Genomic DNA, 17252 nt, shown 5'->3' on the forward strand with positions numbered 1-17252 from the left:
GAGGTATTAGGAAACTTTGGGGGTTGAGGGCTATGTTCACTATCTTGATTATGATCGTGATTTCACAGGAGTACAAGTATGTCAAACTTACCAAACTGGACATTTTAAACATGTACATTTTACTGGTTGTCAATTTTATCTCAGGACAGGAGTAAAGATGCAGATGTAGAGAATGGACTTGAGGACACAGGGAGGGGGAAAGTAAGCTGGGACAAAGTGAGAGAGTGGCATGGGCATATATACACTACCAAATGTAAAATAGATAGCTAGTGGGAAGCAGCCGCATAGCACAGGGAGATCAGCTCAGTGCTTTGAGACCACCTAGAGGGGTGGAATAGGGAGGGTGGGAGGGAGGCACAAGAGGGAGGGGATATGGGGATATATGTATATGTATAGCTGATTCACTTTGTTATACAGCAGAAACTAACACAACAATGTAAAGCAATTAGACTCCAATAAAGAGGGTGTTATTTTTAAAAGCTCCTGACAGCAGAGAGAAGCAGACTTGCCTCTCAGGGAGCGCCTGGCCTTGGAATGCTCCTGTCAGCTGCTCCATAAACAGAAATCAGTTTTGTGAAAGTGAGGAATGATTTTATGGTGGCTGCTGGGATGACAGATGCCCAGGGATGAGGAAGAGAACATTGCCAGCTTCCCAGGGAAGAAGGAGAGAGGGTTGGGTCCATACAATTATAAATAATGGCAGGAGTTGGGTACCTACATCTCTTGTGACTTAATTTAGGCACCCAAGGATGATGGACTATTGCTGCCTTGTAGGATGGCTCTTATGTTTTATTTTTTTCTTCAAAATGTGTACACACACACACACACAGAGAGAGAGAGAGAAAACTGTTTTCAAAATAAGGGAGAAAAGAGATTCAGTTCCCTGTAACAAAAATGATTAAGGAGCTGTAACTCTCTAAATAATTTTCTGAATAAGTTTTTGACCTACATGAGAGCAGATTAACAAAGAGGAACATAAAGACAGTAAAATCACTTTTCAACAAAACATTCATATTTAATTTTGTAATGGCTTAGAAGACGAAGCAAATGAGAAGATACATTTGTATCTCAGAGTTAATAATAATGAGCTCAGGTATCCCTCTATGTGGGACTTATCTCACTATTTTTTCTTCAACCATCTTATTTGTAAAATGAGCATCTAAGGAATAGCCCCTTCCTAAATCGTAGCAGAATCAGAGAAAAATTATAATGAAAAGATCAGTGCATGGCAAAGCATTCAATACACTTGCATCGTAGGTCCTGAAAAACCAAAGAGGCCAATATTTAATGGTGTTTTATGCGGCCCACAAGACCACGGCTCATCAAAGGTGGAAAAAGTACCCATGAGCGGACTCAAATCTGAACTTTCACAACTGTGTTTCCCAAATCATATTCTTAATATTCATCAAATTATGAATTCAAATACATTTGATCAAATTGAACATTATTTTTTTATACAAAAACTGTTCATAAAAAAGTATAAAAATTTTTTTAATGGAAAAAAAATCTATGCCAGAGTAGTAACTGCATCAGGCTTAATGGTGAACGAATAAATTCTCTTTGGGTTTAGAAACATGACAAAGTTACCTACCCCCATTTAACTATTGTTATTTAGAATTATTGTGTAAATAATAACTGATAAATTAAATACAAATATGGAATAATAGCTCTAATAATGAAAGCGATAATGAAAAAGTTGTAGATCATATGATTGCCTAAGTAAAAAATTCAGTAAGATCTACTGAAGTCATTAAAACAATTGATCTAAATACACTTGTTGATTAAATACTATATATAAAATACCAGTAATTTCCTGTGTAAGAAATATATCTAGTATGGAAAAGATTGCACCCAATTGGGACCATAAATATAAAATAAAGTGAAAATAATCCTTATAGGAAATGTGTGGAAATCATATGAATAAAACTATAAAATATTATGTCATGTTCACATATTGAGAGATTAATATTGTAAAGATCACAAATCATTCCCAAATAATTTATGAATGTAATAAAATTCCAGTGGATATCTCAGAGCATGAAAAAATATCTTTCAAAAAAATTTATGTAAAAGACTAAGCTGGGTAGATAGCCTGGGACTTTTTAAAATGAAGAGTGAGAGGAGATGACATGACCAATCAAATGTCAATCATTCATTAAGTAAATAATTGAGGACCTACTGTGTGTGTTTTCTTTGGGAGACAAAAGGAGAGAATGGACATGGTTCCTGACTTCAAAGAGCCTACAATCTAATGGGAGAAAGAGATGGTAAAAACAAAAATAAAGACACAAATAAATATCTAATTATAAATTGTAATAAATATTTTAAAAGAAAGCTGCAGGTGTGGAGAAGCAGTGCCTGGTGGTGCTGTAGGTATCCTCCAAATCAAAGGACACTACTCACTTTGATTGGCACACAAATGGTGTCACTGGCCTATTGTGCAGCTCCCTGCAGCCTGAAACATCAGTCTTCATGATGAGAGTGACATTTAACCTGGGTCAAGGGACAGGAAGGGCAAGAGAGTTCCCAGTAGAAAGAAAACAGGTCTGAGTGTCCTGCAATGAAAAGATCTGGGCACAGTCAAGAAACAAAAGGGGTCCAATGTGGCCAAAAAAATGGAACTCCAGAGAGAGACATGTTGGTAGGTGTGGAGAGAGAAGTAAGTGGGGGCCACGTGCAGACCATGCAAAATAGAATAGATGTTGAGTGCTGTGATAGTCTCCTCAAGGGTTCTGAGCAGGGAAGTGCATAATGTAATTAATGGTTTAAGGAGGTTTTTGTTGTTGTTGTTTGTTTTTTTGTTTTTCTATTGTGTGGAGAATGATTTGGAATGGGCTAAGAATGGACGTAGGGAGATTAAATAGTGGGCTATGCAGTACTCCAGGAGAAAATTGGTAGTGTAATTAACCAGGGTGAGGGCACTGGAAATAGAAAGTGGAAGGATTTGATAAATATTTTGAAGGTAGAGTTAATGAGAACTGGTGATTGATAGAATGTGAAGTCAAAAGACCTATATAAAGCTGATATAAAGATTTTCACTGGTATAAAAAAGACAGACTGATTGTTGGAACAGAACAAAAAAGCAGAACTAGATCGATAAATATTATAAAATAAAGTTGGTATTTTAAAATAGTGGGAAAGAAGGGATAAAAATAAATGTAGGCTATTGACTAAATTTTTAGGGGAAGGAGGAGAGAACTGAAGAAGATGGAGACCTTTCTCACAATTTGCACCAAATAAAAACAAAACATTAGAAGTACTAGAAGATAATATAGGTTTGTATTTTTATTACTTTATCTCACTTCGCTTTTTTCTTTTTTACTTTTGGACCTCAGGAACAAACATGATACAAAAATACCCCTCAGTTCATGGCTCAATACCATGCTCTCTTGTCTTTTTATTCCTTCTCAGTCATCATTCCCATCTACTTTTCTGGCTTCATACTCTCCAACCCTACCAAGCACCCACTCTAAGGTTCTACGTAAGGTTAATGAGTAGTTTAAATGTTAATACATGAAAAGCCACTTAGAAAATACATACCACTTTGTAACCAAAGTTACAACTGTTAATATCAATGAATACTAACTAATAAGTTCATTATTAAGTTGTCCCATCAAAGAATATAGTATATCTCTTCATTTAATCAAACCTTTCTTTATGTCCTCTTTTTCTTTCAGGATTTTCTCCATAAGTGCTTATTCATTCTTTGTTAGTTTAAATTCTAGTCACTTTGTAGCTTGTGTTGATATTAAAAGGTATCTTATTTTCTATTTCTTTTACTGAATGGCTATTCCCAGTATAGAAGAATGCTACTGATTTTTAAATTTTATTTTTATGCTGAATTTATAAAATAATCTTGGAGTAGGGAGGGCTCCCCCACCAACCAAGCATAATGCCAAAGCAGAACACATAGAAAAATGTTTGCCAAGAAAACCTACTGAAGTCAAAATCATATGACAATTTGGGAATAAAATTGTTACATATTTGACAGAAAAGGGACTAATGCTCTAAATATATAAAAAGTTATGGCAAAACAAAAAAAAATGTCAAATATGGGTAAAGATCATGAAGAAACAATTTGAAAGACGAAACTGAAATATCCAGCAAACTCGAATTAGTGTTCAATTTTATATGTAATCAAGGCCTGCAAATTAGTAGAAGAAAGCACTTTTTGATTATCATGTGCATTCGTCGAGATTCATGTCCTAATGATGGAATCCAAACATAATGTAAATTATGCAAAAAAGAGAAATTATAGGATCAGTTCACTGGGATATACGGGGATGATTCTTTCTTAAGTCCCAGGTGGATCCAAAAGCTCACGTTTCACAGCTGTCATCTCTATTGGATTTTATTCTGTAGGCTGATGTCCACTTGGAAGAAAAGATTGCTGCTTGTAGCTCCTTCCAACCCAGCAAATGGAGAAACAAACCTAACAGCTCTCTTGAATGTCTATATATGAAACCTAGGAAAAATTCTCGTCCTGGTTCATTCACTCACCTATGCTGAATAGACAGTAACACTCTACAGACAAAAGGAAGAACTTGAGAGGGTATTTTCCAATTCCTCAAAATTTAAAAACTACAGATCATTATAAACAGACAAACAAAACCCAATAAACTGATTGAATGTGGAGAACATCAGATACGGAGTTGGATATACTCTCTTTCCCAGCAAGAACCCATTACATTGACGGTCACTTCCCAAACCACTACCGGGGACCTCTGGGCTGGAGTGGCTTGCTTTAGACATTATATCACAGTCCATGGAGAGAAAAAAGTTGCTTGCAGAAAAAGAAGAAGCAATTCCATCTTGCAGGACAAAAGCAAGCATTGGACAGGTCTGAGATGGGGAGGGGAGACGGACAGTGGATCCACACTCTGCATGAATAGGTTTCTCATAGTGAACCATGTGGTCTGTGCTGAAGATTAGTGACAAATACCATTTTGAGCATGTGAGAAGCCCCTCTCTTATTTTTTTGCTCCACTCAATTGATGGGTTGGCAGGTTTGAGGCCTTTGTCCTTTAGAAATCCCACCGCACAGCTTGGAGGTTTAATTCAGCCAGAAAGGCAATCAACAGCTCGAAGGTCACTCAGAGCCTCTACTACGAAGTGAAAATGTTTTACTTTATGAAAAGTACGAAACGCAGAGAAAATTGAGCCTACAAAAGGACGATGTAAAGCCTGCAGAGAGCAAATAATGAAATTCCACATTCCCTTGGAACTTTTCAGAAAACCTGAATTCCCTTTGACAACAGATCTGCCACCTTCTAAATTGAAAGATCTTCAAATGGGAAATGGCACCTGCAGTTCTGCCTGAAGAGATGAGGCCTCTATCGGGTTCAGAAAGTTGCTCTGCCCGTATGGTTGTAGACCTCCTTCTCTGGATGTGGGGAGATCTGAACTCACAGAAAGAGAGGTGAGAAGCCGGTAAGAGCCTGCTCAGTCATAAAAGGAAAGGGGCCCTTCTCTCCACAGGTTTGCCCTGAACTTGGAGTTCCACGGAGGGTGTCGTAATTCCCTTAAAAGAAATTGACTAAATGTCAGCTGCAGGTAAGTACTATGAAGTTCTGAATATTATTTTCAGTTTTCCTATTGGAAAGGCAGAACTACATTGTACTTGCTTTTTGTTTTCATAACACCTAGCTCCAAGACCTGACACGTAGCAGACTCTGCAAAGCCTCTGAGTTAGCTGCGAGGAGACATTTAGAAATGAGTGTACTGCAATTCAAGAAGAGATGAGACGATCATACGAATTCTTACAATATAACGTGGAGGAACACAACTGCCATCAAGGAGGAACAAAGTGATGTATGAGGTTAAAAGCAGGAAAGCTTATGCATGGTTGTGGGGATCAAAACACTTTTCTTAAAGAAGTGTGATACGGGAAAAATCATTAAAACTGACTTATTGCCCCTGGGAGAGAGAGAGGAGAAGAGGCTCTTCCAGATCAAGGCAGGCGGATGTATTCAGGTTTAAAAAGTAGTGCAATTTGAGTGGAATCAACCATATTTCTGGGAGATTGTTGTTATGTAGGACTGGAAAGCTAGGTTGGGGCCAGTTACTTCCTATTTACTCCAACATGCTTCAATTACTGGAAAAGAAAGTTGGTCATGTGTGTTATTATTGCTTGTTTATTCCTCTATTTCCCATACTGGACTGTAAGTTCCTTGAAAGCATGGAGTATATCTGGCTCCTGCCTGGCAGGCATCTCTATATGTCTCTCCTAGTCCGCAGAGTTGCTCCTAATAGGCATGGTCCTTGCCGTGGGCCACTACTCAAGAGACTGCCATGAGGAGAGTGATTTAGAGCACCATTTCTGACCTTCCTCAGTGTCTCTATCAACACCCCCTCCCCAGGAGCAGGAAGTAGGCCAGCCCACTCAGACCCATTTCCTCTCTTTTTCTTTGGAATCTCCCTGCCTGCAGTGAATGGGCGTTTTGCTCTGCTCCCTCTCCACCCTGAGTCTTAGAGGAGCAGGCTATGCCCGTGTTCAGGAGGCCTCTGGTATCCAACATTTTCTGTGTCTGGCTGGATAAGTCTATTTAATTCTGGGGTTCAGTATTAGGAAGCCTACTTGTCCTCATTCTTCAACAGCAGTAATAAGGATCTATTTTTATCTCCATTTGTTTGACTCCTGCATGTATCTCTTGGTGGAATTCAGGTGGAAAAGGGGATATGATAGCCCTTTTTTTTTTTTAAGTCTTTATTGAATTTGTTACAATATTGCTTCTGTTTTATGTTTTGGCTTTTTGGCCGTGAGGCATGTGGAATCTTAGCTCCCCAACCAGGGATTGAACCCGCATCTCCTGCATTGGAAGGCAAAGTCTTAACCATTGGACCACCAGTGAAGTCCCTGATAGTCCTCTTAAATGCCGTCAAACCCTAAGTGTGTGTTGATGGAAAGAATGAATGCATGATTTAATTATTGAAGCCTAGTGGATGCAAGAAGCATCAAAGTCACCATCCTATCGCTCTACTGCTCTGTCAAGGTCCAGCTGTGACCACCACGTGCACTTGATAAGGGAATCTTACCATGAGGTCATTATGGTCACCACAAATAGATCACTTTCTCTTTGTTGTCTTGGAATATTTGATTATTTCCTTCTTTTCTCCTTTTATGTGAAATCTGTTTCTCAATTCTTGGAAATATTCCCATCACCTTTTACTCTTTGAATACCATTACCTCCCTTTCCCCACCAACACAACTTCCAACAGCTGTTGCCTCATTAATTTCTGGTGTCCATTTCTGAAGCCAGGAATTTTAATAATCCTTGAAGTTAAGAATAAAGGAACTTATTGTTACAGCATCCCCAGCTGCACAGGGACACACCACTTACTTAGAATACATTTGCGGTTTAGAAACCAAGCCCTTGGGTTCCTAGTTCTTTCACATATTATTCACCAGGAGGATGTCATACACAGTGGATTGAAGGCCAATAAGTTTTCTTTTTTAAAAAAATTCACGTTTGATTCGGATTTGTTTATTTCAGAATACACTGATACTTCTAAAAACTGGATATTGCATTTTATCAAGTTCATGCCAACTAAAACAAGAAATTGACCTGCAGTTCAAAGCTTGAGTTGGAGTGTTCGGATAGCCTTCTGAAATTGGATGGTCACCTCTAGTTCCAAAGTTTCTTTAAAGATGATGAAACCCTGCGATCACTAGGACCAGACTAAGTATCAGGTTGGGGATATGACTGAAAAAGTGGAAGAGATTAAGAGCTCAGTTTCTACAGCTGTCTGGACAGAAGTGTCTGAGCATCAGCACAGAACTTTTTTAAAAAGAGGCAGGTAGAAAAACAATTACAAATATATTGAAAGTAGAAATAAAAAGAGAAATCATTCTTAATTAATTCTGGTGCCCTGCTCAACCCCAGACTCTTTGTAATCCTACTGGGAACATCTTTATTGATCTGCGGGTCCTGCAGCAGGCTTCTGATGCTTATCTCAGCATAAAAACAGGCTCTTGTGATGAGCAGTGATTTAATTACATGACAATCACCGTTAACAATGCATGGCGAATACCAAAAAAGATATGCAGAGCAAAACTGGCAGTGATAAATGCAAAGAGGTGGCACTGACTTTCAGTGAAGTTTCTGGCTAAAATTCCCCTGATACTTCTCTCATAGGAAAGAAGGATATTCAGTGACTTGAAATGTCTAAGAATCGACTTCATTGGTTCTTTTTTAGGTAACAATAAGGAAGTTTAAATTTTAAAATATTAATTTGTATTATATTAGTAAAACCTGTTTCTAAAACCTGAGAAATAGACATAGAATTAAAATTTTCCACAAAAATATGAGGCTTTAAAAGGCAGAGAATTTCTCTTGTCTTAGATCCTCAAGACTCACTCAATGCCTAAGTCCCTAGTCAATATTCAAAAATTATGGAAGTAACTAGTGGAAATTGAATACATTTTCACAATAAGTACCCATTCAGAATAAAATTTCAAGTGTCTTCAGATGTGTTATCATACCTAGGCTTTTAGGTATGTCAAAGCACGAATTTAAGTCTAGACATATTGAAAACAATAAAATACATTCCCCTCTATCACTATACTAAGTTGGATTAATCAAAGCTAATTAGTAGTTTAGAAAGATTATATCATAATGTTAATTGCCACAGGTTGTTTTAAGACACTTGAGTAGATAAGTATGAAAGTAAGGGCCGAAACTTGTGTTTACTCTGGTTTCATAAAATCTGGTTAACTGTTTTATGTATAGTACTGTGTATGTGTTAATCCCAGCCTCTTGATTTATCCGTCCCCCTTCCACCTTTCCCCTTTGGTGACCACAAATTTGTTTTTGAAGTCTGTGAGTCTGTTTCTGTTTTGTAAATAAGTTCATTTGTATAATATTTTTTTTAGATTCCACATTTAAGTGATATCATATGATATTTGTCTTTCTCTGTCAGCAAGGCCCTGCTGTATAGCATGGGGAAATCTACTCAATATTTTGTAATAACTTATATGGGAAAAGAATCTGAAAAAGAATGGATATATGTATATGTATAACTGACTCACTTTGCTGTACACCTGAAACTAACACAACATTGTAAATCAACTATACTCCAATATAACATAAAGATTAAATTTAACAAGATCTGGTTAACTGAACATGGTAGAATGGCTCATGTGTTGTCATGAGAGGCTAATAAAATGAGAGCATAGTACAAATGAGAATAAATTGACAAGAGTTAAGAGAGTGGAGGAAGAGTCATCTCAGACAAGAGCCATGGAGAAGTGTCTCGATGAATGGAACACAGTAATACCAAGGGGAGAGAGGAGTGCCAAACAGGAGGTGACACCAGTGGGGTCATCCACACCTGTGGAGTGGAGAAGGGGGCTCCATTGTCTTTGGCAGCCTTCGAATAGCTCAGCTTGGAGTTGACAGGGTCTAAAGGTGCATAAATGGGAAAGGGTCTGGGAAGAAGGAGATTCACAGGAAGTTTATACAGAGGCACACACCAGCATGAGCTCGGTTTATAAAACTGGGGGTCTCTTCTTTTGAGAATACATGAGCTTTCTGAAGAGAGTTAAGGTAGAATATGTAACAGTCAAGGTAGAATATGTAACTCCGGATCCAGACTGGCCATATATAAAGTTCAGCTCTGTTTCTTACAAGCTGTGTGACCTTGAACAATTTCCTTAACCCTCTGAGCTTTGGTTTCCTAATCAGTACCATTGGGGATAATAATAGTACTACCTCACAGTTGTTTTGAAGAATAAATAATTATTATGTTTAAAATACTTAGAACAGTGCCTGTTAAGTGTTAGCTATTAGTGATATTCATATTTATAGTGTCGCGTTGGCAAGCCCAGAAAAAAGTTTTCCTGATGCTGGGATTTGGGAGACTCACAATCCGGAACTGACTCTGCCTACTTGAACTAAAGCACATACTGCCACCGGGCACACTCTTCCAAGATTCACAGCGATCTCCTTCCTAAAACAGGCTAATCAGGAAACGGACCTACTGACACACTAGCAGAGGAAAGCCACATCTCTTGCCTAGCACAGTCAATCCAATTCTTTATTCCAAAATAAGCAGAATCAACAATGAATCCACAGACATGTGAGGAAAGCAAGCAATGGGAAAGAAAAACTGACATGGAAGAAATAGATAATTCAGGAAGACAGACAAAAACTTAAATTTAAAAAAAAGAAAAAGGAAGAAAATATTCTATTATCTTCAGATTTGACAAGATGATAAAAAAAAAGATGGCTAGGGAAAAAATTACCTTAGAAATTAAAAATATGAGTGGTGAAATTAAACAGTTAATCAAAAGATTGTAAGAAAAAAGCAAAGAAGTTTCCCAGAGTGTAGAGCAAAAGCAAAATATGAGAGAAAAGAAAAAAGAGACAAAAGATTATTCAAAGACATCTTACTTCTGCTTACAGTGGTCTCAGTGAGGAAGAAGAGAAAATGGAAGAACAGAAACTATTGCATATATAATAGATAACAATTTCCCAGGTTTGAGCTAGATAATAAGTTTTAGCTTGAAAGGGTTCACTTCAGCTTGAGTGCTAACTGGAATTAATTGAAAAATGACACAGATCTAGGTGAACCTTGTGAAATCTCTAAGCAGAGATAGAGTAAAAATTCTTAAAAAAAAAAAAAAAAAAGCTAATGAGAAAGGGAAAAAGGTTGCCAACAAAGTTTGAGTTAGCTTGGCAGCCAACCTCTTATCAGCTACTGGACCCAATGCTTTCAGAATTCCAAGGGAGAATTATTGTGAAACCAGCACTGACCTATAACCTTTGAACTCTGGACAACTGTGAATGCTAAATAAATACATTTTCCTACAGTAAAGGGCTCAAATACTGTATATTCTTTCTTAGAAAGGCATTTCTCGATGTACTGCAGCATAAGAAAGAGAAGGACATGTAGCCCAGGAACCCGTAGATATGACCCAAGAGAGTAAGGAAGGGATATCTCGGGTATGAGGGAGTGGTGGGTGCAAGGGAAATGAGGCACGGTGCGGGGGGTGGGACAGTGGTGTTCTGATGGCAAATATAGAGGAGGTGAAACACTGCCTGAAGTTAACAGAACAAGAAATACAGGCATGTGGTCGAAAGGATTAAAGAAAAATGAAAATTCATATATAACCTGGAATTACTTCACAATGTAGAAATCTACATATTAAACATAGATTATCCTAAATTAGCAAAAAAAAAGTATCGCTTCCAATAATGATAAAAATACCTTGCACTTTTCCAAATTGCTTAAACAACTGGCATCTCTCTCTCTCCCCCTCTCCCCACCTCCCACCCCTGCGCTTTATCTGCATGAAATTGCTAGTTTTTATCCACAAAAAATCCCCACTTGACAAATCAGAAATTCAAGGCACAGTGAGATTGCACAGCTAGGAAGCTAGGAAGTTAACTTTTCTCTTGGTCCAGCATTAAAAAAAATTCTCTACAAAACTAATCCAGGCTAAATTTACATCCTAAAGGATTGTAGGTGGCAAGGTAGATGCCAACAGTGGAACTTCCATTCATCAAGTCCTAAAATGCAAAACTGCCATCCACTGCAGAGACTCACCTTTGTGGCAAATGCTGACTCACGAAGTCCTTCATGTCAACGTGACAAACCTATTAAAACATGATGAATTCCTCAGGTGAATGCTTCTCATTAGCCTGACCTGTTGTCTATTTTCTGAAAAGCATATGTGTATTCCCAAGTGTGCACACCTAATATCTCTTCAGCAGACTGAGTTCTCTGCAGCTCACTGATATTAATAGAAAACAGACTCAGAAAGAAAAGAAATTCTGCAAGTTGCTGTTGCTGTATTTAGGTTTGAGCAAAGATTCAAATCTGCCTCTGCAACTCACAGCTTAATTGGTATTTCTATTAATATACAATTTCTGGCTTTAGTCTCTAGTTCTGACATAATCATTTCCTAGTGTGAGTTAGAAGGAATGCAACTTTACAGTTAAAATTTAAATATACTATTAATAAGATGATCAATTACTTCAATCCAATCATGGCCCAAATCCAGAGAGAAAAATTCCCCAAACCAATCAATTTAAAGGACTGGAAATTTTAGTTTTAAGCCTCTATTTTTGACGGCTTGTTCCAAAAGAATTATGTAATTACAATTGCAACTTGTGATTTTCTGAAATGATAGGAGACAAGTATAACATGGATAATTGAAACTGAGAATTGGGGAACTATAAACCCAAACTATATCTAATGATCAGTTTCAATGTTCACTTTCATTGAACATTGAGGCAGTATATTGTTACAGAACCAAATGGACTAATCCCATGCCAAGATCTTAAAACAATGCAAAGATTTTATGCCCTATGCCAGTGTTTATGTTCTATTCCTAAATATTTCATCCTGTTACTTTAGTGGAGAAACTGAGTTAGGGTGTATTGCAATTTTGCATTCAGTATTTCAACAATTAGCATTGGTGATGACGTCAAGAATTAGAGTTTTGGAGTTTGGCCCTTACTCAGCTGCGATGAGTCTCCTATTCAGGCCCTACCATATAAAAGCATCTCTTTTCTGCTGAATTGTTAAATTTAGGGTAGGTTTATCCTCCTTCCATCCTTTACCTCTGGAGCTGAGCATTAGTTGGTCCTGAGGTTCCTTAATGGAATTTTAATGATGGAGAATACATTTGAGATATTTAAATAAATGCCCATGACTCTCTATACAGCTTAATTATTACTAATAATAATGTTTTACATGAAAGTTTATAAAAGGGCAGATTCAGGTCAAAAACATGGATTTTCTTATTCCGAGTTTGATGTTCTTTATATTGCTCATGCTGCATTTGAGCCGTTATTAAGGATGTTGTCTCATTATAAATAGGATGTGTTTTTTCACCCACTATTGTTTCTCAGTGATGCTCTGAATAAATTAGGAACGTGTTTACGTGTGTATGTGTGCATGCACGTGTAAATGTATGCGTATAACCCATACAAGTATAGGAAATCTGCTTTGAAAATAAATATGGTTGACAAAATCTCCAAGAAAAAAAAAGATAGAAATGTACTCCTACCCAAACTGGTTAATTTAGATTAGAAAACCTTAGTGGATGTGATAGGCAGATTAATGGCCCACCATGGATATCCACATCGTCATCTCCAGAACCTGCAAATATGTTAGGCTACATGGCAAAAGGGATTTAAGATTGCAGATGTCATTAAGTCACTAATCAACTGGCCTGAAATATGGAGATTATCCTGGATTATCCAGTTGGGGCCAAAAAATTCACAAGAGTGAATCCTTAAGAGTAGAAAAAAGACTTGGAAAAGACAACAAGAAAGATGGCAGAGTGAGAGAAACTCTGCCCAACATTGCTGGCTTCAAAGATGGAGGAAGAGGGGCAGGAGCCAAGGTACATTGGCCTTCAGTAGCTGGAAAAGGCAAGGAAACCATCCTCCCCTAGAGGCTCTAGAAGGAATGCAGCCCTGTTGACCTCTTGATTTTCACCCAAGTGAGATCATTTCAAACTCCTGACCTCCAGAAGTGTAAGATAAATTTGTGTTGTTTTAAGCCACTAAACTTATGGTTATTTGTTACAGCAGCCACAGAAACCAATACAATAGGACTCTCTTTAATGCAGCTTATCATTTTTAACCTAAAGAGGAGACACTGCATCAAAATTAAACATCACTGAATATTTCTGCTTATCAATCAGACTTTGATTTTTTGTTAAATTCTAGGAGACTTTATACTTTCAGGCATTCTCACTGTACTTTATTATACTTTTAACAAATGGTAAAGGAAGGGAGAAAAATAGTCTGGTGTGTACTGTTTAGCCAATTTGCATCCAAATGTTTATCTGTCTAAATCGTTGTTTTTCTAATTCAGCTAATGTGATATGAAACTTCAGTAATGTGTATTTTCTGTTACATATGAGATTTAGATATCTACAACATCAGAATACACGATATGAAAGCTGTTGTTTATCATTTCTTGGATATTTTTGTTGTCTTCCCTCATATTATAACAACTGGCTATTATAAAGAAGATGAAAATGATTCTTTGTTTTCTAAGATTCTTATTTTCTTTCATTATAACAAGTACTCAAACTTCCTGCTTTTACATAATTTAACACACAGTGATTAAGTTACTAGATCTTTACATTTTTTTAAAACTGTGAAAACTGGGTAAAATATTTTGAACAGCCCTCCAATAATTGTAGCCTCATTTATTTATAAATAATATACATATACAAGACTATTAGGGTGTTATGTACATTATGAAACATGCCAGGAGGGGAATTTTTTTAATGAGAAGAAGAAATATAAATAGACTATAGAATAGTAGAAGTAAAACAGTGTTAACCTTGTTGGACTTTATAGATGTAGGTTCGAGTCTTGTTCCACTTATTACCACTATCTGGCTTTGACCAAGATTCTCTAATGGCTTTGTTCCTGCTCTGTAAGATGAAAATTATAATTATACTGAGAGAAATTCAGGGAATATGATGAAGGCAGCATATATATATATAGAGATATATAGATGTGTACATGTATCTATATGTATGGAAGATTATATATATATTTTTATCTATAGATAGATAGATATAAATAATCTTCTCAAAGCATTTCATAAAGACACACAGAGAAACTATAATAGCATAACCAAAACTCATATAAAACATAAGTCATCCAAACTAGATTACATGACATCCTCATGAACCCCAAAATATAAATGGGTGAAGACAAACTACTGATAGTTTTAAAACCTACATGATATCAACAGAGGAAGCATGGGGTATCTGATGGACCTCACATCAAAAGACACCCAAATTTCCAACTGATACACTGAGACATAGGGCAAGCAATGTGAGAACAGTAGCTGAAACTAGGAAGGACTTTTGCATGCTCCAGTTTTTAGTTGAGTGCATGATAAGCTCTGAGGGCGGTGGAGCTGTCTGGGTACTATGAATTCTCCAATCTCAAAACCAATAGAAGAGCTCCTTCCCGAATAAAATCTGCTAGTGAGTCAGAAATTTCTATGAATAAAAAACAAAACTGAGTGGGATAGGGACCAATAGAGGAAAAGAAAGAGAAGGTTTAGATACCAGTTGTTGAGAGGAGAAGAGGGGGAAGAACTCAAATTGCAAAGCCATGTTTTTTTAATCACTTTGCAAGGACAATAGCTGTGAAGCTATCCTGACCCATATGCCCACAGAAAAACTTCAGGGAAAATAATTCTAAGTAAAAATGAATAATGCGATGTCAATTCGTATCGACTTAGAAAAAAATAAGCATGACGAGCCTTATTTCACACAGTACACCAAACTCAATTCTGGATTGAGTGAAGGTTAATTCAATAAAGCTTTTCAGAGGCAAACACGGGAGAAAATCTTCATGACTTTGGAGTAGAAAAGAATTTCTTAAGCAAGATACTAAAAGCACAGATAATTTAAAAAGTAATAAATTATACTGCATTAAAATTTAGAACTTCTTTCCGTTAAAAGATACCATTGACAAGTCATAAACACTGAAAAGGCAAGTCATAAAATGGGGAAAAAAATGCTCACAATACATATCTCTGACAAATGATTCATATGCAGATTATGTGTAAAGAAATTCTACAAAACAAAGAAAATCAGGATGATTCATTTTGAAAAAAATGGCAAAAGAGTTGAATATCTAAATGATCAGGAAATATATGAAAATGTGCCTAACTTCTTTAGCTATCACAGAAATGCAGATTAAAACCACAATGAGATACAACTGCATACATGTCTGATGTTTAAAGTGAAATGGGTGGAGATATCAAGCGTTGAAGAGAACATGGAGCCACCAGAACTCTCTTACAGTGCTGTTTGAAATGCAAATAGGTACAACCACTTTGGAAAATTGGATGTATCTTCTAGAGCTTGATTTGCATACCCTATGACTCAGCAATTTTACTAGGCTATCCCCAGCAGAACCTATACATTGACTTGATATTACATTTTGAAATATACTTGGGTTAACTGAACTAGAAAAATCAACACGTAGACATTTTTCTAGTAAATCTACTGGACTTCCAAGGAAAAATAGTAAGTCATTTACAAGTAGTAGAGAATCAGACTGATCAGACTTTTAACAGCAGTCACCATGCCAGTAGAAAACAGATATTTAAATATAATAGTAAAAATCAATCAAGTATTAAAAATCAAGACAAAAAGCAAATAACAAAAAACATGAGTGAGTTCTTCTATGACTTGTGAATGAGGAACACTTCCTTAAAAGTCTGGGAACAATATGGAAAAATATAGATAAAATGATTTTATTAAAAAAATACAAACACTAAAACAATTTTTTTTGGTGAAAGACACTATAATTAGAGTTTAAAAAATGACAAACTTGGAAAAATATTTGCAACTTATATCACAGATGAAGGGTTAATATTCCTATATAATTAATTTCTAAAAATATAAAAAACACCAAAATCTCTGTACAAAAATGGGCTAGAGAAATGATCAGAAAATTCATAGAAAAAGAAATGCAAATAGATATTCAACATATGAAAAGCATTTCTCACAATAAGAGAAATGCAAATTAAAACTACATTAAAATATCATTTCTCACTTATCAGATTGGAAAAATTCAAAAGTTTGTCAACCTACTGGGCTGATGAGCCTGGGGGAAACAAGCATTCTCAAATATTATTTGGGATAATGTAAAATTGAAAAGCTCTACAGAAGAGGATTTAGCAGTTGCTAGCAAAATTACCTATATATTTACCTTTTGACCAATTCAACATCTAGGCGGAAACACTGGTAAAATTATAAAGAAAGAGGTGCAAAATAATTCATTGCAAGGTCAATGGTAAAAGCAATAAATGGAAAGAACTAAATAAGTATTACTTGCTACATCCACAGGTGCAAAACAGAATGAGGATCATATTTATATACTGCGATGGAGTGCTTTCCAGAACATGTTGTTCAGTGTAAAAAGTAAGTTGGATAAAAGTGCTTTAGTAGGATACTAATTCTCTAGGTAGCACATATGCTAACATATGTGTGTGTCTGTGTGTCCTTATGTTAAAAAAATTTTTAATACAACTAATGTGATGGAAGGAGAAAAAAAGTTACTTTGGGGGGAAGGTGATAATACTTCATAGATTTGACTTTGGAGGAGAGTAACTATTTTACCAATTATAAAACCAAATTAAATTTTAAAAAGCAATCCCTAAAAAAAAATAAAACAAATTAACTTACATATGTATGCATTCGGTGGCATAATTCCAGAGAAGAACTCTTCTATGTGACTTAAAGACAATCATTTGAA

The sequence above is a fragment of the Balaenoptera physalus genome, assembly GCF_965194825.1.
Source record: "Balaenoptera physalus genome assembly, chromosome: 2".
Lineage (NCBI taxonomy): Eukaryota > Metazoa > Chordata > Mammalia > Artiodactyla > Balaenopteridae > Balaenoptera > Balaenoptera physalus.